This window comes from Mauremys mutica, chromosome 1 (assembly GCF_020497125.1).
Source record: "Mauremys mutica isolate MM-2020 ecotype Southern chromosome 1, ASM2049712v1, whole genome shotgun sequence".
NCBI classification, from domain to species: domain Eukaryota; kingdom Metazoa; phylum Chordata; order Testudines; family Geoemydidae; genus Mauremys; species Mauremys mutica.
The window spans coordinates 193,632,606-193,660,066 of NC_059072.1; the positions used below are offsets into that span (position 1 = coordinate 193,632,606).

A 27,461-nucleotide genomic window follows, 5' to 3' on the forward strand; every position below is an offset into this window, starting at 1 on the left:
TTAAGTAACTCGTGGATCATTATTTTTCTCCTCTGGTATCCGGCTTTCTTCTAAGTCAGAGACTGTATCTCATGTTTATTACTACAGAAACTGGTGAGTTCAAGTTGGTTCAGAAATTAATGGAGTGATGCTCCTATTTTCAGAGCTACGATGTCCTCTGAGGGGCAGAATTATTTCTTCTCTGAAAGGAAAACAGTTTAAGAAAGTAATTTCTAAAAGGAACATTAAATACTTTTTATACTTATACTGTAAACATGAATAAAACCCTTCTGGCGCTGAGATGTGTAACTGTGCCTTCGTGGGTCACAACTGAGAATACCAAATTCAGAACAAACTGCTGAGAATTAGGGCAGATACACCCCAAAACTGGCAGCTATTCTCCCATAAAATATACCAAACCAGCAAAAAAAGTAAACTTCTGTTTCACCACACTGACTAACAAGAAGTCAGAAAACGCAGTTTTGTTAGATATTCCAGTCCTTTAAAACCAATTTCATCAAATAAAAGGTTCTTCTGATCCCAAAGGACCAGCCACATACCCCGGTCAGAATACAACTCAGCTCTTGCCCAACAATCACACTGTTGCCAATCTTTAGGATCTAAAATCTAAAGTTTTATTTTTAAAAAGAAAGGTGAGAATTAAAATTGGTTAAAGGAATCAAATGCATACAATAAATGCAAAGTTATTAGTTCAGGCTTGTAGCAGTGATGGAATAAACTGCTGGCTTAAGTCAAGTCTCTGATTGCTTCCAAATCATTGAAAGGTCCTCAATCCCTTGGTTAGAATGCTCCCATTAGTATAAATCCATAGTCCAGAGGTTTGAGCAGGAAAGAGGCAAAATGGAGATGTTTCCTGCGCCTTTTATAGCGTCTGCCATGTAGAGGGAAACCCATTGTTTCAAACAAAGCCCTCAGCACAGCTGGTGGAAAATCACAGGTGACAAGATAGTATTTGGAGTCACTTGGACAAGTCACACGCCCATGCATAATTTTGCTTAGTCACAGCAGCGGCCATTACCTATACTTCAGATGGAACATTCACAGGAAAGTCCATTCAGTGTAGATGGGCATCTTCCATTATGAATTAAGTGTTCTTTTGATGGACCACTTAACTTGAATTGTCCCTTCAAGGTGTGCTGGCTAAATACCTTGTGGGCATTACCGCAGTAGCAAACATATTTGAATACAGGTATAGAGCCAATTTTCATAGCCTCAAATACAAAAATGATACATGCATACAAATACCATAACCATAAGCAGCAAATCCAACCCTTTCTATTGACACCTTACTTGACACACTTTGTATAAGATCCATAGCAATTATATAACAGTGGTAGCAACAATGATTTACATGGTCATATTTTAATCAGATAATATCACATGATGATAATGCATGTAGCCTCCACATAAGCAGCCCAGAGAGAAAAAAAAATCTGTAAGAATGGGTTGGGAAAAGGCCTCTGAGTTCCCCCTGAAGATGCAATGCTATGAGGTGCTGAGTACCATGAGCTTTCTGTAAAAATCAGTCAAGGTCACTCAGCTCTGTACAGGATCAGAACCAAACGGAGATAAGTATGTCTGAGGGTATATCTTGACTGTAATTGGGAGGTCTGATTTCAGATCGAAGCTAGCTCAAATAACAATAGCTGTGAAGCTTCAGCAGCTACGCTTGTATGTACCCAGGATCTTGGATGTAGGTATGGTTAACCTGTGCAGCTGTAGCTTCCCTGCTATTGTTATGTCTACACTGCCGTTGGAGGTGTAACTGCAGATCATGTAGGCATACTCATACTAGCTTTACCACCATGGTAAAAAATGGCAGTGAAGATGCAGTAGCTGTACAAGCTTGCTCAGAACTTTGGGGACATATTCACATTCCTAGCTCATGCCATGCTCCATGCCACTGCATTTTCACTGCTATTTTTAGCCACATTAGCTAGATTAAAGCTGGCATGGGTATTCCACCAAAGCTGCAATCATATCTCTAACTTTAGTGCAGATGTTCCTTAAAGAAGGTACTAAGTTACATGTCTTGTTTCCAGGGGTTAAAGTAAAATTGAACTCTTACTGGTACGGGGCCAGCTCCAGCCTCCCAAGAAGGGGCGTGGCCTTGGGTGGAAGGGGCAGGGTTAGGGGTCAGCATCCCCCAGCCAGCCCATCTGCATTGCCTGGCCCTCGCTGCCCTGGGCTCCAGCAGCAATTTAAAGGGCTGGTATGGGCTGGTACCAGTGACCACTTTTTTCCACTATGTCATACTGGCCTGTACTGTCTTACTTTCACCCCTGCTTGTTTCTCATATTGGCATCTATCACTAATCCCTGAGCTGGCCCATTGTTCTTTTTGTCTAGTGAAGGTGACAATGCAATGATCCAATTATGCATGATGAGGATTCATTTATTGTTAGATATGTTTTCTTTTTGTCCCTGGATCTTAAAATAGCAAGTTTGTGCAATGTGATTTGCTGGGATGTAAGTTCCCTTTTATTATATGCAATAAATCTATCCACTATTTAATTTAATTTGGTTAACAGTGAGGTACAATCGGTACCTTTCATTGTACAGTATTTAGCTATTTTGGATGCATCTAGACTACTTTGTTTTCCCTGCACGGTAAACTTTACAGCCCCAGTACAGCTATTTGCTTTTAAGATAGATGTGTGACTGACATCTTTTATATTTTTCCAACATTAAAACAAATAAAAGGCAAGATGTTGTTTGCTTTTGCTTCCTTTCCAAAGGAGTGAATTGCTGCTCTAATTTATACTTTCACATTTCTGAGAAGAAACGTGTTCTTTGAGGAGCACTCTTGATTATGTATGTAACTGTTTAAGACATTTATTTAGTGTGTTTGGTAGTCATTGTTGGTTTTACACTTTCAAAGAGTCCTTGTAAACAACACAATGATTCTTTCTTTGTATTTCAGAATGTTCTGGGCATTTATATTGTGGGAAGTAAATATATTCCTTTATTAATAAATTAATGATGTTTTGTCAACATCCACACAGTATGGAAGAAGGCTGGAAGCTATTTAAATGTCCTTTCCACATATTTAAATTCAAGCACATCACATAGTGCCAGATCAACTTCAATGGGCCCAGTCCTGCTCTTTAAAAATCATAGTCTCCAACATGCACAAGAAAAATCACATACAGGGCTGTAACCCGGTTCAAGAAAAAATGGTTAAAATTCATCTTCGCTATAGGAGCACAAGGTTATTGAATCTTTCTGGGGCCCAGTACAATATTACGAATGGGTTCCTCTGCATAGTATGAATTCAAGAAGCAAGATCCTAAATGCAGATTGAAGCTCATTAAGGGCTAGATCAGGGGTTGGCAACCTCTGGCACGCGGCTCACCAGGGTAAGCACCCTGGCGGGCCAGGCCAGTTTGTTTACCTGGCTGCAGTCCGCTGTCCCAGGCCAATGGGGGCGGTGGGAAGCGGCACGGGCAAGGGATGTGCTAACCGCGGCTTCCCGCCACCCCCATTAACCTGGGATGGCGAACCGCAGCCAGTGGGAACTGCGATCGGCCGAACCTGCTGACACAGCAGGTAAACAAACTGGCCCGGCTCGCCAGGGAGCTTACCCTGGTGAGCCGCGTGCCAGAGGTTGCCGACCCCTGGGCTAGATCTTAAGCCCATTAAAGTCAATGTGAGTCCCTCCATTGACTTCAGTAGACATTGGCTCAGGTCCTATGACTGGAGTGAAACAGTACAAGTTAGGGCTTTAAATCCAATTTACTGTAGGCCAGCAGTTCTCAAACTGTGGGTTGTGACCCCCTTTGAATGGAGTCACCAGAGCTAGCTTAGACTTCTTGGGGCCTGGGGCTGAAGCCCGAACCCCACTGCCCCAGGGCCAAAGCCAAAACGTGGCTCGGGCTTGGGCCCCCTGTCATAAACAGATAGTTAAGGGTTAAGGTCTCTTTTACCTGTAAAGGGTTAACAAGCTCAGTAACCTGATGGACACCTGACCAGAGGACCAATCAAGGGACAAGATAATTTCAAATCTCTGTGGAGGGAAGTCTTTGTTTGTGTTCTTTGTTTGGGGGCTGTTCTTTCTTTGGATCTAAGAGGGGCCAGATGTATCTCCAAGTTTCCTGAAGTAGTTCTTCTATTCAGTATAGTGAGTATTAGAAAGGCGGATTAGTCTTATAATTAATTTCTGTATTTGCAAATGTGTGTTGGCTGGAGAAATCTCTTTATTTCTGTTTGCTGTTACTTTTGATTATCCTGAGAAAAGGGGGGAGGGAAGTCTCTCCAGTTTTATAAGTTAGACCCTGTAATCTTTTCATCCTGGTGTTACAGAGATAGTGTACTTTCTTTCTTTCTTTTAATAAAATCCTTTCTTTTTGGAACCTGATTGATTTCTTCCCTTGTTTGGAATCTCAGGGGAAGTGGAGGAGGAGGGGGGAACGAGAATCCCTCTTTGTTTGATTCAAGGAGTTTGAATCAAGGTGATCTTTCCCGACGGATAAGGGAGGGGGAGGTGGGGGAATGGGCTATTTCCCTTTGTGTTAAGACCCAACGAGCTTGGATCTGTGTTCCCCAGGGAAAGTTTTGGGGGAACAGGGAGTGTGCTAAACACTGGAATTTCTAGCTGGTGGCAGCGTACCAGATCTGAACTAGGATTTAAGTTTAGACAAGTCCATGCAGGTCCCCATCTTGTGGACGCTAAAGTTCAAAGTGGGGAATAAACCTATGACACTCCCCTACCCAGGGTAGTGGGGCTTGGGAAAGCTCAGGCTTCAGTCCCCACTCCTGGGGTCATGAAGTAATTTTTGTTGTTAGTAGGGGTCACAGTGCAATGAAGTTTGAGAACCTCTGCTATAGACTAAACATTATTTAGTCTATAGGCCAAGTGTTAAACAGAAAGAAGGGGTGTGGTAAACCATAGGCCTGTATTTGCTGGCCTCACATCACACTGAGGATGGTCAGGCTGGGACAGAAGGATCCATTAAGAACTTTGGCACATATCCACAAAGAGACTTAGGCATCATGGTGCCCAATTTATAGGAACCCAGAAAATCATGGGAACAACACTGTGATACACAAAGTCTGATTAAGTGCCTAGACTCCCATTCAATGAAAGGGGAAAGATAGGCACCTTAGACATGCCGGGCTGGGCCACCGCTTCCCACAGCTCCCATTGGCTGGGAACGGCGAACCACAGCCATTGGGAGCTGCGAGCAGCTGTACCTGCGGACACTCAGGTAAACAAAGCATCTTGCGGCCCACCAGGGGCTTATCCTGAATAAGCTGTGAACCAAGTCTGGGAACCCTTGCCTTAGACTGTAATCCATAAAGCCAGCACCTCTGGTGGGGAGCTGCCTAAGCTAGCCAATGAGAGATGGTGACCATACAGGTGTGTCCTAAAACCTTCCCCAGTCAGGAGATAGTGCCTAAGTCCAGGCTACAGGGAGGCACCCATCTCCGCTTGCAATCCACAAAGTGAGAGAAAATATGCATCTGCCACCCACAGTCCCACATGTGACTTAGGCAGCTGAATGCCTATCTTCCCCGGGGCTGTGAATCACTCTGGGGCTTAGACAGGAGATATTGCAATCAGTGAAGTTATACCAGAGACTATTAAAAAGTCCTTGATCCAAATTCATCACAAATGTCATATAACTAGCTATTAACTCCATGGAATAAGAACACAATGGTTAGAGGAAGATAAAGACCTGTACAACTGGCAAGATTAAAGTAGTCCTATTATATGTGCCACATTTTCCTAGAGGGTTTTTCTCAGACTCCTCATACTGCATTTAAACTGTCTCATGGAACATAAGAGTACATTTGTTTATCTTGACAGATTGCCATAAATCTGGAAACTTTGTTTTCTAAGATTGGTGGCACGGCACTGTCTGCTGAAAGCTTTCCCACTTTTGAAACTTGCTCTTCCTGACTGTCATTTGGAGCCTTGGGTCCTGATCCCACTAAGATTTATGCACATGCATGATCATAATTACACCAATGGCGCTAGTGACATGCACAGTGGACAAATATTTGTAGGAATGGGGTCCAAGTTTTATGAGCTACAGATCGCACTGCAGGACTTGTATGTTAATAATAAGTTAAAAAAGAAAAAAAGCTTGACTGAACAAACGAACTTTCCACACAATATTAACAACTTTATTTATAACATGAAATTTCTAACCTTTAAAAGAACTATTTGTGTTTGGTCAACTTTGTATCATTAGCTCTGAATTTATTTTGTTCAAATTCTAAAAGTTGTAACCATACATTGTAAAATGTACTTGTTCCTGGTACATAGCTGTCTGTTATTTTTTCCACTGAAAGGATTTTGCATAGTTTATTTCTCCAGGACAGTAGTGTTGCAGGATCTGTCCTTTACAAAATTGAACTATTACACATCTGGCTGCTAGAAATAATTGGGTTATTAATGGGACTTGCCTCGAGTTAATTACCTCCTTTGGACTGTAACCTAATAGAACCATTATGGGTAATTTTAATTATCTTGAAAATTCTGTTATTTTCTTCCAAAATGTTATGGTTTTAGGGCATTCCCACCATCTATGCAGAAAAGTCCACATCTCTCCACAATTTTCAACTCCGCATTTAAACCTGTAGTATAGTATATTTAATAGTTTGCTTATCTTAAATAGAATCTGAAACTATTGGTAAGTATTTCCCCCACTTCCACAGAGGCCTATAGAGTTTTCTTATTCACTCTGGGGAAATTATTGCTGTGACGCTGCACCCCATAATGCTTTATGGGAATATGCTTATGAATGTATATATGACATAAGTGGAATATGTTTTATGCTACACATGCCATGTAACATATCTCTGTAAATGTTATGATCTACTGAATACATTCCTCTTATTTGTTTGCATGTATCATTTTTGTTCTTGAAGTTATGAATATTGGCTGTATATTTGTTTGATTTTAAGTAGGTTTTAGTGAAGCAGTTGGTCAACTTCCTGAGAAAAGTCTGTTCTCAGTAAGTGCTCAGTGAAGAAGCCCTTAAGTCAACAATGAACTTGGAGATGCCAATCCACATCTGAGCTTTCCCAGGAATGTGGCTTGGCTGGTAAGGAACTCAGTCATGCCTGGACATGTGACTTGCCCATGTGACTCCAAAGCTGGACCCAGTCTAGAAGGAGACTAGTCTGCAAAAGGAAGCTTACTGGAACACCTCTGAAGGTGAGGTTTTATCTGTATTCAGTTTTCTTACTGTATTAGGCATAGACTGGCATATTTTATTTTATTGGGCATTTACTTTGTTCTGTCTATTACTACTTGGAACCACTGAAATCCTGTTTTCTGTATTTAATAAAATCACATTTTACTTATTATTTAACCCAGAGTATGTATTAATACTGGGGGTAGGGGGCCTAACAGCTGTGCATATCTTCCTATCAGTGTTATAGAGGGCGAACAACTTATGAGTTTACCCTGTATAAGCTTTAGACAAGGTAAAACAGATTTATTTGGGGTTTGGACCCCATTGGGAGTTGGGCAGCTGAGTGTTAAAGACAGGAACACTTCTTAAGCTGCTTTCAGTTAAGCCTGCAGTCTGTGGGACGTGATTCAGACCTGGGTCTGTGTTTGTGGCTAGCAAGCATGTCTGGCACAGCCAGGCAGGGCTCTGGAGTCGCAAGCTGGCAGGGAAAGCAGGAGCAGAAGTAGTCTTGGCACATCAGTTGGCAGCCCCAAGGGGGTTTCTGTGACCCAACCCGTCACAATTGCCCCAAACAAATTTAATAATTCTTGTCTGAATTTCCACTAGAGTTCATTTTGGTATCCGTATTGGTAGGGCCTGAAGTGGGAAATTAACCACCAATTAATTGTTACCACTGCTATATGACCAAGCCAAGCCAAATGTTTCTTTCAATCCAAAAGAGCTTTTTTAAGTTTTGAAATAATTGGAGAAAAATTAATTTCATATAGATGCTTGAGATTATGAGAAATATTGACTCCAAAGTAATTTATTTCTACACAATAACACAAATGCATTCTGCAGCTGTTGATCAGTGGCTCCTTGTCATAGGGTGCTCTACTCACTGCTGGAGTGTCTCCTTCTGGCTGTGTCTAGGGATTAGTTCTTCCAGTCTGACACCTCTTCCTGCAGTTGTTCACTACATCTTTCTCCATGTCTCACTTGCTTGGGATTTGACTACTCCTGCTTTGTGGCTTGGTATGCCAGCCAGGTCAGTGCAGTTTTCCCCTTCAAGGGAGGAGTGAGGGGGTTGTATGCCTCAAAGGACCCACTGCTCCAGGCCCCTTTCACTGCCCCTTAACAGTACCTCTTCCCCAGTAGTTGGTAGGAGAACTCAGGCCTACCCTGTACACTAGTTTCCAGCCCAGGAATCATGCAAGCAGTCAAAGTCTGTACAGTTCTCAACCTTACTACTGTATCCCTGGGCTACTTCCTCCCTTGCCTTCTCTCGCCCTAAGAGTGACTACATCATCTCTCCCTCTGCAGCCTCCTTCTACTTGTAGCAACTGAGCTTTTACAGGCCCCTCCTGTTCCTCTCCTTCTGAGCTTAATCTCTAATTAGTCCTCCTTGCTCCATGGCTTCTCCTCTAGTTGCAGCCTAGGTGTTTAATTGGGCCACTTAATCCCTTCAGGCCTAGTGTGGGGGTGGACACCCCATCATACTTCTCCAGCCCTATATTTAGTATAACTAATTTGATAGCCTGATGTCATCAAAGTGATTAGTTTCTTCAGAATATGCTTTAGATTTTACTCGATTGGTAACCATGAGTACCTTAACATCTACATACAGTGCAATTTTATGTTCATTTATTAATTGTAACCTCTATTATGCTACTATTCTGATGTATTTTTTGTGCCAGGCATTCAATAAAGAGGGCAAACAACAGAGAGATATAGGACAACCTTGTCTGATTCTTCTTTGTAGCTGAAATTATTTGGAATATACCTCATTAACTCTTATCCTAGGGGAAGGAGGATGCAATATATTTATCCAAATCTTCAGAGATGAGTTTAGGAGGCAATTTGAAGACAGTGTTTTGAGGAAAGACTCGCTTCTTTATCAAAGGTCTTGGTATCTAAGGATAGCACTAGATTTATATTTTATTTTATAGATTTTAAATTATTTCTATGAGTCAGCTAATGTTATGACTCAATTATCACACAAAAACTGTTTGATCAATGTGTATTAATTGGGCAAGGGCTGCTTCTATTCCACAGGCAAGAATCTTTGAAAATATTGTCATGCCTACATTAAAAGTGGGCTGTATGAGCAAACAAAACATTCAATGAATATGATTTAGAAGCTTGTCTTTTATGTACTATGTCCACCTCCTGTATTGGAATCTCCTTACTCTACATAAACAGAATAATTAGTTTCTTTGCAATAATTTCTGATGTTATTTTATAAAACCTATTTGGTTCCAGGGATTTTTGTGGTGGCGTTGATTTAATCATGGCCACCTCATCTTCCACTGGTCTTTCTAATCTAACTGTTCCTGAGTGAACCTTGCCTTGTTAGCCTCATTAATAGTGCACGGTAGAAAAGGGCAATTCTGGTTCATGGATAATTTCAAAATTTGGTTTCATTCGGATTAGGCACAAAAAAAAATCTAAATTCTTTGCAAGAGGGAGTGGAGCCCTGTTTCTGAGTAACCTAGCCCTAGAGTAGTCCACTTGGCTGCCGAGGAGCTGTGAGTCTGAGCTGGCAGGAAAACAAGTGTGGGAATTTCACAAAAAAAGCCATCTCTGCACATAGGCGGCGAGTTCTATGGGCCCGTGGAGCCCAGGCCCCACCAATAATCCTGAAGGTGGGCCCAGCTCCACCAATGTTTGGGCCCCAGGCCCTGTGCTTTGGGGGGTCCCCGCGTTGCAATGCCGGGTGCTCTCACCGCAGCGGCAGCTCCCTGGAGAGGCCCCAGCAGCAACTGGGCTCACAGCCCATTGGCCGGGAACCCCAGCCAATGGGAGCTGCCGGGGGCGGTGCCGGAGCTGCCTGGCCACGCCTCCACAGCAGGGAGGGGGAGCGAGCCAGCCACCGGCAGCATCTGAGCCCTGGGCAGAGCAGCAGCAGCGTCTGTGCCTGTCAGACAGACTCAGCCAGTGAGCTGTGGGGGCAGCCAGACACACAGACACAGCCGGGGAGGGGGGATTGGTGGGGACAAACAGACACAGCCGGGGGTGGTGGGGGCAGCCAGCCAGACACAACCGGGGGGTTGTGGGACAGACACACACAGCGGGGGGGGGGGGTCAGACAGACACAGCCAGGGGTGGTGGGGGCAGCCAGACAGACACAGCCGGGGGGGGTGAGGCAGACAGACATAAGGACACAGCCAGGGGGGTTGTGGCACAGACACACACAGCCGGGGGTGGTGGGGACAGACAGACACAAAGACACAGCCGGGGGGGGCGTTGGTGGGGACAAACAGACACAGCTGGGGGGTTGTGGGACAGACAGACACAGCCGGGGGTAGTGGGGGCAGCCAGACACACACAGCCGGGGGGTTGTGGGACAGACAGACACAAGGACACAGCCAGGGGGTTGTGGGACAGACAGACACAGCCGGGGATGGTGGGGGCAGCCAGACAGACACAGCCGGGGGTGGTGGGGACAGACAGACACAAAGACACAGCCGGGGGGGGCGTTGGTGGGGACAAACAGACACAGCTGGGGGGTTGTGGGACAGACAGACACAGCCGGGGGTGGTGGGGGCAGCCAGCCAGACACAGCTGGGGGTTGTGGGACAGACAGACACAAGGACACAGCCAGGGGGTTGTGGGACAGACACACACCAGGACACAGCCAGGGGAGTTGTGAGGACAGATAGACACACAGACACAGCCGGGGAGGGGGGATTGGTGGGGACAAACAGACACAGCCGGGGGTGGTGGGGGCAGCCAGCCAGACACAGCCGGGGGGTTGTGGGACAGACACACACAGCGGGGGGGGGGGGACAGACAGACACAGCCGGGGGTGGTGGGGGCAGCCAGACAGACACAGCAGGGGGTTGTGAGACAGACAGACATAAGGACACAGCCAGGGGGGTTGTGGCACAGACACACACAGAGACCCACACAACCCTCTGCCCCCTCGAGAGACTCCCAATGACCCCTGTCACTCCTCTCCAGAGAGCCCTCCCCTTTGTGCCAGCCCACTCCCCTCCCCCACTGCCTCCCCTCCTCCAAAGCTCCCTACAATCTCCCCCTTTGACTTCCGCCCCCCAGCCCAGCCCATTCCATTGGCCGGGAGGCTCCCAGTCTAGTGGCTATCAGGGCCCATGGGAGCTGCACCTGAGGCAGGGTGCCTGCCTGCAGATGCAGACCAGCCTGGCTGTGCCTCCACAGCACAGGGAGGGGGAGCCACAGGTGAGCAAGCCCTGGTCATCATCACAGGCCCAGTAATTCTCTGGATATTTAATTTCACTGAGGCAAAATGTGTGCAATTTTATGGGTTGAATGATTGAATGACATAATACCCACCTGCCTGCATTGTCCATCACTAAGTCCAGTAATTTTGTCAAGTGTTTGTTGCACAACATGGTGGTGCCTACCCCTACCTTGTGCTCCAGGGGGTGATGGGGTCCAGGGCAGCCTGTTATAGCCTGTTATAGAACTACCTGATTAGTAATTGGATATGTTGGCTGGCATCTTTTTTTACGTGTTCGCTCCCCCTGATGTTAGAACCTGGCTACACCACTGGGGAGGGGAGCTTCCTAGACCTGTGCAGCTGGGGCTTAGGTGAATTTTGTGATACTGTGCCCCTCCCCAGCTACCACCGTGCAGTCCCCACTCCTGCACCATGCTGGGCAAGGGGCAGCCCCATCCCCAGTGAGGCTATGGTGAGGGGTGGCAGCAGGGGAGGCCATACGTGATGGCAACCTCCCCCCTCGGTACCCACCATAGGGGAGGCGAGTGGGCTTTCTGGACCTGAGAGGGACCTAGGAGCATGTGCAGTGAACTGCGGGGGAGAGGAGGGGTCCCTCCCCTGGAGCTTGCTGCTGCCAGGGAGGGTGGAGGGGAGTCCTCTTTGGCCCTAGCCCTGGGGCAGCCTATCTGCACCCCAAGTTCCTTATCCCCAGCCCTGTCCCAGAGTCCTCACCTGACGGGAAAAACACACAACTTAAATTTGATGGTCAGTTTAGAGTATCATAGAATATCAGGGTTGGAAGGGGCCTCAGGAGGTCATATAGTCTAACCTCATGCTCAAAGCAGGACCAATTCCCAACTAAATCATCCCAGCCAGGGCTTTGTCAAGCCGGGCCTTAAAAACCTCTAAGGAAGGAGATTCCACCACCTCCCTAGGTAACCCATTCCAGTGTTTCACCACCCTCCTAGTGAAAAAGTTTTTCTTAATATCCAACCTAAGCCTCCCCCACTGCAACTTGAGACCATTACTCCTTGTTCTGTCCTCTGCTACCACTGAGAACAGTCTAGATCCATCCTCTTTGTAACCCCCTATCAGGTAGTTGAAAGCAGCTATCAAATCCTCCCTCATTCTTCTCTTCTGCAGACTAAACCATCCCAGTTCCCTCAGCCTCTCCTCAGAAGTCATGTGCTCCAGCCCCCTAATCATTTTTGTTGCCCTCCACTGGATTTTCCAATTTTTCCACATCCTTCTTGCAATGTGGGGCCCAAAACTGAACGTAGTACTCTAGATGAGGCCTCACCAATGTTGAATAGAGGAGAATGATCATGTCCCTCGATCTGCTGGCAATGCCCCTACTTATACAGCCCAAAATGCTGTTAGCCTTCTTGACAAAGGCCAGAGGAGGGAGTGTTAGTGCCTGTGCGGACTTCTGGGAAGTGCATGGGGTGGAAGGGGATGCTGGGATGCTCTGGAACCACTCCTTCAAAGCCAGTCAGGACTCTGGGGGAGCCTCCTCTCTGAGCAGACTGTCTCCAGGGCAAGAAGCTTACACCTTCCTGGGTCTGACCTCAGAGCATTCAGCATGCCCTTCCACACCATGCACTTTCCGCAGTGAGTCCGCCCAGGCGGGGTCCTGGGGCAGCCAGAGGTCCCTGCACCCCAACTCCGCAGGCAGATGTGACTCTCAGCCAAACTTTAAAACAGAAGGTTTATTAGATGACGGGAACACAGTTTAAACAGAGCTTGTTGGTACAGAAAACAGAACCCCTCTGTCAGGTCCATCTTGCGGGGTGGGGAGCCCAGAACCAAGTTCTGGGTCTCTCCCCATTTCCCCAGCCAGCTCCAAACTGACACTCCCTCCTCTGGCCTCTGTGTCTCTTCCGGACAAGGAGGCCACCTGATCTCTTTGTCCCCAACACCTTCAGTTGGCATCTTGCAGGGGAAACTGAGGCACCCACACAGTATTCAGAGAAAATATTAAGAACATTCCCACTTCATCACAACAGGTGCAACAAAATAGAATACTGTATATTGAAGTAGGCAAGTGCTGCTTCTGACTTTCCACTTTTAATTGACCCTTGTAATCTTGTGGCGCTGACGCGTTGTAGCTTCATTTTATATCGGCTTACAGGGCGGGAGCGGGGGGGCGCCACCATTTTGGGCCCCACCAAAAATTATACAAACCTGCCGCCTATGTCTCTGCAGAATGTCTCAATTCTGCCAAGTCAGCAAATTTTGAGAAAAAAATGTTTGGTCACAATGTTTTTGACCAGTATACTCAATATATTTTATAGTTTTCCTCATACTCTCTTTATAGTGAGAGGCATAAACAGTAGTATAAAACCTTCTGAATTATTCAGTAATCCCTCTAGTATAAAAATGTATTTATTTTGCATTTTTGTTGCCTGTCTTTGACTCTTAGAATCATACCAGGGACCTCAAACAGTCTTCTAGTCCAGTCCCCTGCACACAGGGCAGGACTAAGTATTATCTAAACCATCCCTGACAGGTGATTGTCTACCTTGCTCTTAAAAATCTTCAATGATGGAGATTCCACAACCTCCCTAGGAAATTTATTCCAGTGCTTAACTAACCTGACAGTTAGGGAGTTTTATCTAGTGGCCAACCTAAATCTCCCTTGCTGCAATTTAAGCCCATTGCTTCTTGTCCTTCTCTTTTCTTAATCTATTATGAGGTTTTTATTAGCCTGATTTCTCCTCTTATCCCCTGATCATATCATCTCTTTTTTCTGCTTCCCTTTCTTTCTTCCTCAGGATGCTAGCTAATTTATTTACCTCTTATTACTCCTTTATATACCTCTCAGACAATGTTTTTAGATGTTTGACCTTACCATTATCAAAACAGAACTTAATTTCTATCTTTATAGAATCCAAAATAAATGAATCTTTCAACTGGGAGAATTATTCAGCATCCATGTATTTTCTGTCAGACCACCATTACTGATTTCAAATAGGGTTACTCACCTTGTGGCCAGGTATGGCATTGCAGTGTCTCTCTCAGTAGTCCTGCTGACTGGCCATCCGGGTCTGCTAGTGGTCCTCATTGCCTTGTGACTTGGCCCTCCAGACTAGTTACTTGGAGTTCAACCTTTTCGGGATAAGCCAGGGTTTTAACTCAACAGTCTCAGAACTTCATGTCAGGTCAATGCCCCTGGTCCAGGCCCAATAGTCTTTCTGGCCCCTTGGGTCTGCGGTCCTCACACTGGTCTCACCATTAAGGCTCTATGGGAACGCAGTCCTTCCCACTACCCCTGGTTCCAGCCCACGGGCCCTTGTAGCAAGCAGTGAAGGGCTGTGTGAGTACACCTCTTGCTTCTTCCATGGGCTACTTCCTACATCATCCCACCTTCCTCTCAGAAGGATCACATTCTCAGCAGCAGTCTTCCCTGGGGTCCGGCCCATAGTCTCATCATGCAGTGATGAGCTGCCAAAATCTTAACAACCGGTTCCCTATAAAAAGTTCTGATTTAAGGGGGGGGAGTGGGGGAGGAGCCAGGGAAAGTTCGTCGTAGGGCTGGAGGCCCCTGCAGGGCCTGGGCCAATTGCCCCACTTGCCCCCTCCCATCCCCTCTGGCCAGCCCTGGAGCTTGCAGCAGTCCCCGCCCCTCACCTTGCTGGGCCATTCAAAAAGCTCAGCTGAGCTGCCTAGCTGGTGCCGGCGGCTGGCCATGCTGCAGCTGCAGGGAAGCGGGGGAAGGGCCGGGGGAGCCTCAGCCTCCCCAGCTGGGAATCCTGGGAGCAACAGGATGGTCTGGCCCACAGACCAGAGTTCTTTGCCCACCTCCTGGCCCTTTAACAACCGGTTCTCCATGGAGGTCTAATTTTAGCAACCGGTTCTTGAGAACCTGTGGGAACCTGCTCCAGCTCACCACTGGCATGTAACAAAGGAAAGAAAACTAAATTAACAAAAATTAAGCTCTACTGCCCTACTAGGATCATTCAGACATCCACCCTACTGCTAAGATAGCGTGAGTCTCTGCTGTGCTCCTCTCAGAGAGGTCTGTCCTCCTCTTCACAGGCTGGGCTATTCTGTACTGTGCTTCTCTCTTTTAGGCTCCTCCTCATAGGCCCAGCGGGCTGGGACTGCCTGAGTGGAAATCTGCTCTTCCACCCCTTCTTGCCTGATGTGGGGTTTATACACCCCCATCACAATTACAAACATGATATACATGATCTGTCCATATTTGGGGTATGGTAGCTGAATCTATAACCTCAGCTAACAATTGTGATGTGGCCTGAATGTAATCAATCCTGGTGTATAAACTTGCAGACAGTGATAAAAAAGGTATAATCTGGCTGATTCCTCCAGGTGTCATCCTGAAGCCACATTTGATTACATTTTCCCTTGACTGTAGGTCCTAGCCTATGGCTTTTTTATATTTATTAGTAGCTGATTTATCCATTAGGAGATTTAGTGAGGTGTTAATGTCTCCTCCACTTATAATTCTTCTTCTTACAAAATTTACAATGTTAGCCAAAAATTGATCAGCAAATAATTCCTGCCTAGAAATAAAATCATAGACTGACCTAAATGCATAGTCGTCTCCAGATATCATGATCCTTATCAATATAAAACTTCCTTCTACATCACACCTAATTCCTTTCTTGTAATGAATCACAGATTCTTCGATATTAAAGTTACTACTCCTTTAAAAAAAAATCCATGAGTGGGAAAAAATGTCTTTCCCAAACCAATTGCATGTTTATTCATTTTATTTATATTCTTATAACCTATGTAATTATAAGATTGTCATATGATGTTGAGTGAATTTATTCCTAAATTTTCCATGATAGGTGGCTCTTCTCCACTGAATAATAGATACATTCCAATAAGAGCTGGTTAGAAAACAGCATCATCACCCTGGGAAAACTTTGATCAAAATGAAATGTCAGTGAAATATTGAAAACAAAAATATTTTAGCCAAACTCCCAAAATAGTTATTCCAAATGTTGCCACAGTTCCTCATGGAAATTGTAGTTCGTATGCCTTATACTCCCATTCTTTTCTATGGCCTGGGGTCCCTGACTGGACTATAGCTCCCATGATACACCACTTTCTCCCTAGTCGGTGGGAGGAGAAGGGGGATATGATAGGAATCCCTGGCCATAGTGCATCATTCCCAGAGGGAGGATACCTAGCTTAAATGATGTGGTCATGTGTGGAGGATTTAATCCCTCTGTGGGGGAGAAAAAAAGAGAATCTATAGCAGGGATCGGCAACCTCTGGCACATGGCTCACCAGAGTGAGCACCCTGGCGGGCCGGGCCAGTTTGTGTACCTGATGTGTCCGCAGGTTTGGCCAATCGCGGCTCCCACTGGCCGTGGTTCACCGCTCCAGGCCAATGGGGGTGGCGGGCCGAGGGATGTGCTGGCCATGGCTTCCTGCCACCCCCATTGGCCTGGGACGGTGAACCACAACCAGTGGGAGCTGCGATCGGCCGAATCTGTGGACAAATCAGATAAACAAATTGGCCCGGCTCGCCAGGATGCTTACTCTGGGGAGCTGCGTGCCAGAGGTTGCCGACCCCTGATCTATAGAAAGTGGTAGAGAGCATGAAGGTTAGTGTAGAGTGAGCGTATGCACTTACTTTTTCTTCTCTAAGCAGAGTTCTCAAGTTCTTTTGCCATGTTTCTTCATGCTGCAGGATAATTACAAATGCTACTCCACCAAAGAAAAAACACTTCTACCAATTTTAACTCCTGTGCTTAAGGCATTCGTTTTTTGTCTCCTCTACTAAGGTCTCTTCTTGCCTGGCCTGAGTGTTGGGATTTTTTAAGAAAAAACAACAGCAAGGATTTTATTTGTGTTTTCTACTTACAAGAAATTTGAAAGGGTCTTTGATACAAAACTAATCTAAAGCAATTAAAGGAATTAGACTATAATTAGACTGTAAATACAGATATTGAGTTTACTTTGTGAAACAAAAAGCTGATTGGAAAGCTGGCTCAGGGTTATAAAAGCTCAGCTTTCTCAATTAACTTTGCATTATAGCACTAGAATTCAAGCAGTGCACAGCTCTAGATAGGTGCTACGAACCAAATGGACACAGCTGAAATGGTGGGTTAGGAGGCTGCAGTTTTCTTCAGAGGAACAAAGGCAGTTAAAGGGATAATCAGCCACTCCAACATGTTCTTTTGTTTCATTTTTAAGTATTCTTTCAACGATTATTTCTACTTGCTAGCATATACAGTATGATCCATTTTTAAAAATGGCAGTCTGGGTCAGAAACAACAGTTAAGGACCTTGCCCAGCACCCACAACCAAGCTCAGACATTCCTTTATCCAGGTCCTTTCATCGGTCTGGAAAAGGAACAGAGGCCACAGGGAGCATGTGATGTGAAATAACCCCAAAAAGTCAGGTCCCTGCTCTTGAGTTTTTTTCCTCTGCTGCCTTTTCTGTGTATTCCAGAGCCAGAATTCCCAGTGGGGGAAGCCAGATGTGTACTGCAGCCCCACCAGGAGTCCTTAGTGGCAGCAAGGGTTATTGTCATTTAAGGACTTCAGCCACAATTGTAACATATTATTAGTGGAGGTTTACTCCACCAAATCCTCATAATCAGCTGCTCTTGAAGATATATGTAACTATAAATTCCATAAATAAATGTAGTGTAATAGAGACTAGGGAACATATTTTTTTAAAAAATAATAAGTTTCTTTGCACTTTTCAAAACTAGACATCAATCACTCATTTTATTGAGTACTATTCCAAAATAAGAATTCAGCCATGTTTCTATTATGCCCTTTGTGCTCCTTCTCAAAGCTATTTCAAATAGTTCAGCATATTTTGAACAAACATACATAACAAAGAAAAGCAACTGGGCATAAACATTCAAGGGTCTTTTAAAAATAGGCTTAAGATGCAAGGCAAAGTAATTTATTTTTCAAATGATTGACAGTCAAATGTTATGGTTGCTTATTTTGCTAGCCCTGCAAAGAACTCAGGGGAAAAAAATACAATCATGAGTGCACCCTATCCTTGTCCTACTAGCATTTTACTGCTTGATCGGACCATTCTTGTCAGTGGAAACAGAGTTTTATATTTGCATTTTGAGAGCTTGTGCGGATTTATTCAGAATGTAGCACTTTGTGTCTTATTTGTGAGTCTAAGCAATAGTTAGAACACAGGTAGAAAAGATCAAGGCAATGACCAGCAACTGCATTTGTACAAATGGACCCCTTCATCTTCATGCAGCACCACTGAGTCAGTGGGTCTTCACATGGGTACAAGGGTCCACCAGCAGCATAGGGGCATTTATGTTTATATTCTCTTAAATACATTACAATGCTACATACACATTTATTAGTGGATGATGAGAGCTGTGTGGTATAAAGAAACATTGTTAGCTATTCAACACTAAGGCAGTGTTGTGTCTCAAGGATATGTTCCAATCATATATAAAAATATGAGAAATTAATTCAGTACATTTGCCCAACTAATGAATTCTATTTCAACTAGGGTACTGTTATAGTCATGTGCTCAGCATTGTAACTATGCTATTTTGACTGCTGGACAAGACTATTTAAATTTCATGAACCAATATTTTGAAATCATGCAACATCATATAAAGGGGACAGTTCTCTTTTATGTTGGATGGGTGTGTTTAGGAGTGGTAGGGCACAGGAAGACTCTTTTCCCTTTAATTCACCCATACAGCAGCAGGCAAGATATTTACCTAGCATTAGGAGGAAAGCTCTAGCTAAAACACCCATCAGACAAGAGTTCCATGAGGGCATGGTCTTCTGTTGTGGGTTGTTTTCTTTGGGTGGGGGAAAGGGGGAGAAGAGGTTGGTGACTGCCAGGCCTGTTTGCTATAGTCAATAGTATGAGCTACCGGAGTACTGACTGCTGCTTTCTGGAGTAGCAGTAAGGTGTGTTCCTGAGCATGCCTCTGCCCACCTCCTCGAACCCTCTTACTCTGTGCTGGCAGGATTAATCAGGGATGCTCTTCATGTGGGCAGTAACAATCCATATCTCCCAATAACACAGCCAAAAGGGTGTATGGGAGGATTTAGGCTGCATTCTTCATCCTTCAAAGAATGGTCTTTTGATCTACAGTGATAAAATTCACATTCCTGTGCAGGTTTTAACAGATTGTTTTCTTCAGTACAGGAGTACTATGTTTGACCTACATACTGCAACTATGTACTTCTTCTGTAGATGTGGTAGAGAGAATAGAATGTATAGCTGGACATTTCCTGGACTGAGTTCTGAAAGTCAGGAGGCATTGTAAATTAAGATAAGATGGGTGGTTTTGTTATTTGGTGATATACAATGTACTCCTGGAGAAGGGCTATTATTTAAAGCATTTAGACATACAAAAAATCCCTTTGTACGCTACAAACATCCAAAGAAAAGTGTTTATGCCAATAAATATTGATTTCTTGCACAGCTCACTTCATCTAGGTATATTGTTTTCCCTCCCACATCCTTGTTAACAATTTTTGGAGTCTGAAATGCAATGAGGAGAGTTGAACTGTCAGAGTGGAAAGGCAAGCTAGTGTTTTATTAAAAGCACATCTTGAAGTAAGAGCAATATTTATTTGTGAAAAAGTGTCTTTTAGGTTCTAGGATTTCAGGGTATCCAGGCATAGTGTATACTTGAAGCAATTAATTTATAAAAGCAGGGTCATACTGAGTTGAAGAAAGCTATTACACATAAAATGCATGCAAGGCAAGACCCACTACATAATGGTATCAAAGGATTTGGAGAGACGGGAAAGGGATGAAAGGAGGACTCAGCACCACACAAGTTAGGAGTAAATCTATTTATTTAGGGGCCAGTTCTACACCACTGAATTCAGTGGCGCAGGATCATGCTCCTAATGCATATATCTAGGATCTGACCCCGAAAATCACTCCCTATGGCTGGAGCCCTGTAACAGATGGAATGGTGTATCAATGGATCTTCAGTCCACTGACAAAAGAGTGAAATACAGTTTTATAATCCTGGAACCTAACAGTACCCGTTTGATGTTAATTGGACCTCTCCTGCAATTTAGCAAAACTACTCCCTTTCTAATGTATTATAATACCAATTAACATTAAAATGCCCCTAACCATAATTATATTTCTGCCACCTTCTTATGGCTCTTTACATTACACATCTGCACTGATGTCCTTCTCATACTACCAATATAGATGACATTTTAATAAAAACACTCAATTCTTAAAAAACGTTGATTGAAAACCTTACTCAAGCCACTATAACCAAAACATAATGATAACGTCCTTGCTAATCTTACTTTCCCATAACACTCTGCCTCCAACTTCCTCATACTACCAACTTCAATTTCACATACTCCTGTACACTTAAGCTAACTTAGGCCCCAAACCTAACTTCTACTTATTTCATTACCCAAACCATCGTATAGGCCAGAGGTTCTCAAACTGTGGTCCACAGACCACCAGTGGTCTGCAAGCTCCATTCAGGTGGTCCATGGAAAGTTCCACCTAAGGTGCGCACCTGAGCAGTCACACACAAGAGAATGAAGGGCCACCGTGCTGGCGTGGCTCCACTAATTAGGTGCCTGGACCCTGGAGAAGAGGCACATGTAAGGTGAGGTCGTGGCCTTAGGGGGCAATAGGGGGTTGATGGGAAGGGCAGTGGGGTGAGAAGAGGGAGTGAGGGGAATTTGAGACTTGCAGGGCTGCGGCAGCCAGAGAAAGAGTCAACTTTCCCCAGCTCCAGGCCTGTGGCTGCCAGGGAGAGATGTCCCTCCTTCCCAGCTGCAGCTCAGGGGCTGCTGTGGCAGGGGAGAGACCTCCCTCCTTCCCAGCCCGAGCTCGGGGGCTGCCACAGTGTGGGAGAAAGGGCACATCCATCGCATTAGAAAGGTAAGACTACTGATATTAAAATATGAGTTGTGTGCTTTTATTTGTAGAACAAAAAAAAACTTTAATTATTATTAAGTTTGTTTTTATATAGTGCTTTTATCCAAAGTGCTTTATAATAGTTAGCTAATGGTACAAAAAACATTTGGGAAGATCATTAAGTTGTCTGCCAAGACCCTCAGCAATTTTCAAGTGGTCCGCGAAAAAAAAGTTTGAGAACCACTGCTATAGGCTACACCTGCACCTACATGGAGATCATCTGACTACAGTGGAGGGCTCTGTTCAGGCACCAGGTTACACCTAGGAGGAATGACTAGCAGGATCAGAGCCGATGAGTACATAGTAAAAGTATTTATATTCCATCTTCATAACAGGACTAAGCTCTATAGGTAGTGCTCTATTTTTTACAAAAGGACTAACCTGCACAAGTTATGCATACCTTCAACTAAATTGTGACTGCTCTTTTATATGTAGAAGAGCTGGTCAAAAATTACATATTATAATATAACATAACCTAACAATATTTCAACAAAGTCATTTTGATATTTCCTTAAATGAATTATTTATGAAATTTCATGTTCTGGTAAATGTTGCCATTTTGACTTTTTGTTTGGATTTGGAATGAAAACAAATTCCAAAATGTCAGAATTTCCCGAGGAACAAAAATTCTATTTTCTAACCAGCTCTAATTCCTACAGGCTTATCTACATGGTACGTTAGTGCACAGCAAGCCAGGGTTTGAATCTACAGTGCATTAGCCTTCCATTCATTAAGTCACCACGTAGAGCCAGCTACTGTGCACTATAAGTTTTGCATTTCGGTTTGACATACTGTACAGGACATTTGGTGTGCGGTAGCATGGCCCACACAGTGACTAAGGCCTTGTCTACACTTTCACTTTACAGCACTGCAACTTTCTCGCTTGGGATGGTGGTGAAAAAAACACCCCCCTAAGCACTGCAAATTTCAGTGCTATAAAGTGGCAGTGTAGACAGTGTGTTGTGCTCCCAGGGCTGGTAGCTATTCCCCTCGTGGAGGTGGGGATTTTATAGTGCCAGGAGAGCTCTCTTGCAGCACTGGTGGCAGCTTTTACATTGCTAGTGAAGACATACCCTTAGAGTGCAGCAAGCTAGTACACTGTACATTCACACTCTGTCTCGCTGAGCAATACACTGCTGTGTAGATAGACCCGGAGTCTTCCTGAACACAAAATTCTGTTAAAGTCACAAAGCCTCAATTTAAATTAACTAAGGGCTTGCCTACACAACACCAGCAATGTTACAGGGGTGCAATTTGGAGAATGCTCTAATGTGTTGCACTCAAACTGCCTGTCATAGCCCCTTCTGGTATTCTCTGAACGGTACCTAGTTTTCACTGGTATAATTCCAGATTATGTTAACACAACATAGGTAACCTTTAGAGCAGGACTAATTCTACGTGGAGCAGTTAGGGCTCAGAACATTAGCGTGCTTTACAAATGACACCCTCTGTTGCACTTTGCTGCCTTGTGTAGATAAGTTCAAAAATTTAAGCAGATGCTTATTATTCAGTTATTTTAATGAGATTTTTTTTATTTAAGAAGGAAATATTCTTATTCTTATTAAAATCTTCTCCAGATCTACTTACATTACTGACAGAGAAGTGCCAATAAAAGCATCTTTTTCTCCTAGTTACAATCTCCTTTGAGGCTTTATATTCTAGGAACAGTGAGGAAGAAATATATTTTAAGAACATAGCAGAAGCCAAATTCTATGTGTCTATAGCTGCCAAAATTATTTCCTATGTTTCTTTAAATAAAATCCTACATGATTTCCCTTATGCATTCTATGTTTTGTTAAGTTCTGATACTGAGACCTACCTAATAGTTCCCAATTGTAACTTTTATTGGGCAAGGATCTTGTCTTTCTATATGTTCTATAAGACATATACCACATTTTTATATGATGTAAACAGCTCTCTACATATCCAAGGTGACTGCAGTGAGTATAGGTTTCTCCATCTAAATTATGGGATTAGAAGCTGTTAATAATGGCCAATACTCCTAATGCAAGACACTGGAGTAGATGGGATCATTAATCTGGACTATTGGGACAATTCCTATTTTGAGCATTTCTATTAATATTGTGGGCTCTCCACTATTTGCCAACCCCAATCATTCAGAAACTATCAGGCTCCAAAAAATCATGAGATTTTGAAATGCAATGAATTTGGGGGTCTTTTCATTTGCATTTTGAGACTTTAGGATTCACATTTTCAAGCTTTTCTCTGCAACTATGAGGGCTAGAAACTCACTTTTTTAAAAAGTGGAAATTTTCATGTAAATAACATGACTTCAGGATCTGGGACTTTACGAAAAATACCAAATATTGGAAGAGTCATGATAAAAATCATGAGCTGGCAACACTGCTTATTTTGCCAGCATCAGAGTATGGCTGTGCCTCATTTTCCCCCTCACTGACCTTTAATCTCTTTATGATGGTAGGTTGTTTATGCTTGATTCTCTAGGGAAGAAGTGCCTCTCTTAGTGGTTGATAGTTTAATTCTCAAGTGACGTTTAGGAGCCCATCCAACAAAAATCCAGGCAACGTGAAAATGAGTGGATTGCCCATTTCTTCACTGAAGGTCATCTCTGGTCTTTCAGGTGAGCAACAGGGGTCTTCCAAGGACGTAACATAAACTCCTTAGGACAGAGCCAGAAAACCAGATCCTCAGCCTGTGTAAATTGCTGCAACTTCCTTGATTTTAATGATGCTACATCAATTTACACTAGCTGAGGATCTTGCCCCAGTCTTTAAATTACCTATAAAGTGCTGTGCTCAATTATAGCATTAAGCAACTAAAACCATCAACAATAATGAGGACAGTAAGGGTGGAGGTTAGTGGGTAAACAAAAGTCTGTTTTTTTTTAAAAAAAAGATTCTACTATTTGTTAAGAGGAGCTATTTCTTGAGCTTCAAGGTTTTGGGTTCTTTTTATTTTGTTTTATGGGGTTTTTTTGCGGGGGGAGGAAGGGGCTGAAAAATAGCAAAGGAAAGCAACAGAAACAATTAATTACCTCTGAAAATAAGTGCAATAAACTGTAGATGACTAATTTGGCAAGTGGAATTACGCTTCTTCACAACTATTCACTTTTAACAACTCCCAAATAACAAGTGAGCAGAATAGTCAGTGTTGTTAGACTAATGTGTTATTCATCCTGAATAATAACATAATAATGATTATGTAGTACTTACACATGGGTACTTAACACTTATTAGTAATAACAGAAATCAGGTCAGGGAGTATGACATGGTAGCTAGGAGGGGGGTGAGGAAAGGGAAATAATTTTCTGTTTATTCACTAAGTATATTTATTAATATACTTCGTGAAGTATATTGAAAAACTGAAAAAAAAAATTACAAAATAATTTAAGATCAACCTGGAGCATTTAAAAAAGGAGTGGGTGAGGAAATAATTTTGCAACTCCTGTAGAAGGAAAGAGGGAATTGAAGATGTTTAATACAAAGAGAATTCCTATCTGACAAAAAATATCTTTGGATTGGAATATCTCCAACTGAGAGGAAGTGGGAAATGGAGATCATTACACGTATAAGTCTGTTGAATCAGCATAGTGGCTTGGCACTGTGTCTTATAGAAAGAAAAACTTGGGCTGGGTTTGCCTTCAGCTGTCCCCTAAGCATTGCCTTGCTTCCCTTCTTTGTTGCACTGGTGAAAAATCAAGACAAATTCCTTTTAAGTTCATGGTGGTAATATCCGTGAAAGTGAGAAGAGAATCAGCTTCATTGCCTATCATATCCCACAATCAGGCTGATGGTCAATACTAACTACTACATAATCTATCCTGAGGAAGGGGTAGCATGCACTGCACTGCCCCTGGAGCAGGCCACAGAACCTACATGCATTTCTCAAAGACTTGGGTGTCACTGAACCTGCATTTTTTTGCCAAAAAAATTAACCCAGCACTACTTATAGGATCGTGTTACCATAGTATCTGAGTGCCTCCCAATCGGGGATGTATTTATTCTCACAACACCCCTGGGAGGTAGAGAAGGGCTATTGTCCCCATTTGGAATTGAGCCATAGAAAGACTACATGACTTGACCAAGGTTTCACAAGAAGCCACTGAACCGTAGTCTCCTGAATCCCAGACTAGCCCCTTTACCACTGCTCCTTCCTTTCAGGGGGCTGATGGGATCCTTACCCTTTCCCATTATATTTCCTCAAAAGCCCCAAACAGAGGAATCATTTGTCTGATACAAGGGGGTGAACATGGCATCACTTTTTCCCACTCCCCCAAAATGCGCACTCAGCACATGCATCACTGTTAAGAAGACTGGCATTTTGTTCAATATCTAATTCTCATTACTGAAAAATCAGGTATTAAGAGGTGGCATTTAAATCTTTGTAACGACTAAGAAAATCAAAGTGCTATTTCTATATAATTAATTCTAAATTCTGGTTGACAGCTTAGTTAACAATCTGAGTTCCTAGTTAATGAACTAGCAATGCCATGGTATTTAAAAGGGAACTTTACCTTTTATAGTCTTTCAGAGCTCATCCTAGGCTTGACATTTCTATTTTAATAAGATATTTTACATTCTGATTCCTTTTTGAAGTTGCTAGGAAGTCAGATAAACAATGGTAACTGTATTTTACTTTTTCTTTTATCCCTCCAGACAGTCTGTCCTGCTAGGAAAAAAATACATTTTGCTATGTTTGTCAATTATGGAAAATATTTGTATCATGTTTTACAATATCATTAAAATTCTACTGTGAGGGAGGGTTCTAAGGAGCAGAATAGCTGCAGGGTAAAGATTTTAAATCAGTATTGGATTTTTTTTCTACAAGGTATGCTCCAAGAATTATTTTGGGCAAGTTCTATGGCAGGGATTCGCAACCTTTGGCATGCGGCCCATCAGGGAAATCCGCTGGCAGGCCGGGACGGTTTGTTTACCTGCAGGTTTGGCTGATCACAGCTCCTACTGGCTGTGGTTCTCTGTTCCAGGCCAATGGGGGCTGCTGGAATTGGTGGCCAGCACATCCCTCGGCCCGTGCTGCTTCCCATAGCTCCCATTGGACTGGAGCTGCAAACCGCGGCCATTGGGCGCCGTGATTGGCCAAACCTGTGGATTCTGCAGGTGAACAAATCATCCTGGCCCACCAGGGTCTTTCCCTGACAGGCTGCATGCCAAAGGTTGCTGATTCCTGTTCTATGGCCTGTGTTATACAGGAAGTCAAACTAGATGATCACAGTGATCCCTTCTGTCTTTGTAATCTATTAATTGTTTGCAGCTGGAACTGTGTGAATAACTGACATTTGGTTCACTGGCCACACTGAAAAAAAAAATTACAAAATAATTTAAGATCAACCTGGAGCATTTAAAAAAAAATGGCAAACCAAAAGGTATGTTTCACAACAAACAAAATGTTTTGTTTTTGTTTTTTAAAGACTTTGGAAACTTAAAAAGATGTAAATTTTGAAACAAAGTAATTTTGAATAGAAAAATTAAAATGTTTCATCTAAAAATGCTGAAACAAAACATTTCAATTTGGGGTGGGTTTTTTTGGTAGTGGTGGTGGTGATGGGGGGGTGTTCAACCAAAACAAATTTGGTGAATCCAACATTAATTTACAAAATATTTTGGTGGACCTAAATCAGCATTGCTTGGCAAAAGAATCTGGGGTTGAAAAATTTCACCGAGCTCTAGGTGTAGTTAACCTGATTCATTGCCATATTGCCTCCATTCTAGGCCAGAGACAGGGCTCTTGTCTCTCCCTGTACATGCACGAGGGGATAATGGAGGAATGGCTAGGGAGAAAGGAGCTAGGCTGTTGTTATACTCTTCCTAGGCAGCTCATCTGCAAGGCATAACCCTCTCTCTCAAATGCCTCATGACAACTTACTTCTGTTGCTACACCTACCAGAAACTAGATGATGAGAATGGCAGGTTTGAAGATGAATTGGAAATTGTTTATATATCCCATTGTATGGGGATGGTGAGGGGGAGAAACTATGTGAAAAGGACATTAAGCTTTCAAAGTCTAGCACTCAAAATTCTAGAATTAAGTTTGTTCATGAACTGTTAATTTTGAGCTCCTGTGCATATGCGTTACTCTAACCTTATCCAACATCACGTAGGAAGTCTGTAGCAAAGTCAGGAAGAGAGACAGCTTTGCTGGGTCCTAGTCCAGTGCTTTGAACACAAGAAGACATCAGATCTCTTTTTGAAATTCTCTGACTCATTCATTGTCCATCCAATTTACTGAACGAAGCAGGTTTCCTG

At 43.5% G+C, this 27,461-nt stretch overlaps 1 long non-coding RNA gene across 1 annotated transcript; it reads right to left on the reverse strand.

Annotated features, from left to right (window-relative positions):
• LOC123361747 lies at positions 1 to 27,452 on the reverse strand. Its single transcript, XR_006576215.1, has 6 exons — positions 27,298 to 27,452; positions 25,712 to 25,863; positions 23,637 to 23,857; positions 22,804 to 22,874; positions 14,309 to 14,432; positions 1 to 181 (listed from the first exon to the last, which is right to left on the reverse strand). It is a non-coding gene; the product is annotated as an uncharacterized LOC123361747 (long non-coding RNA).
• Between the last annotated feature and the right edge of the window lie 9 nt (positions 27,453 to 27,461).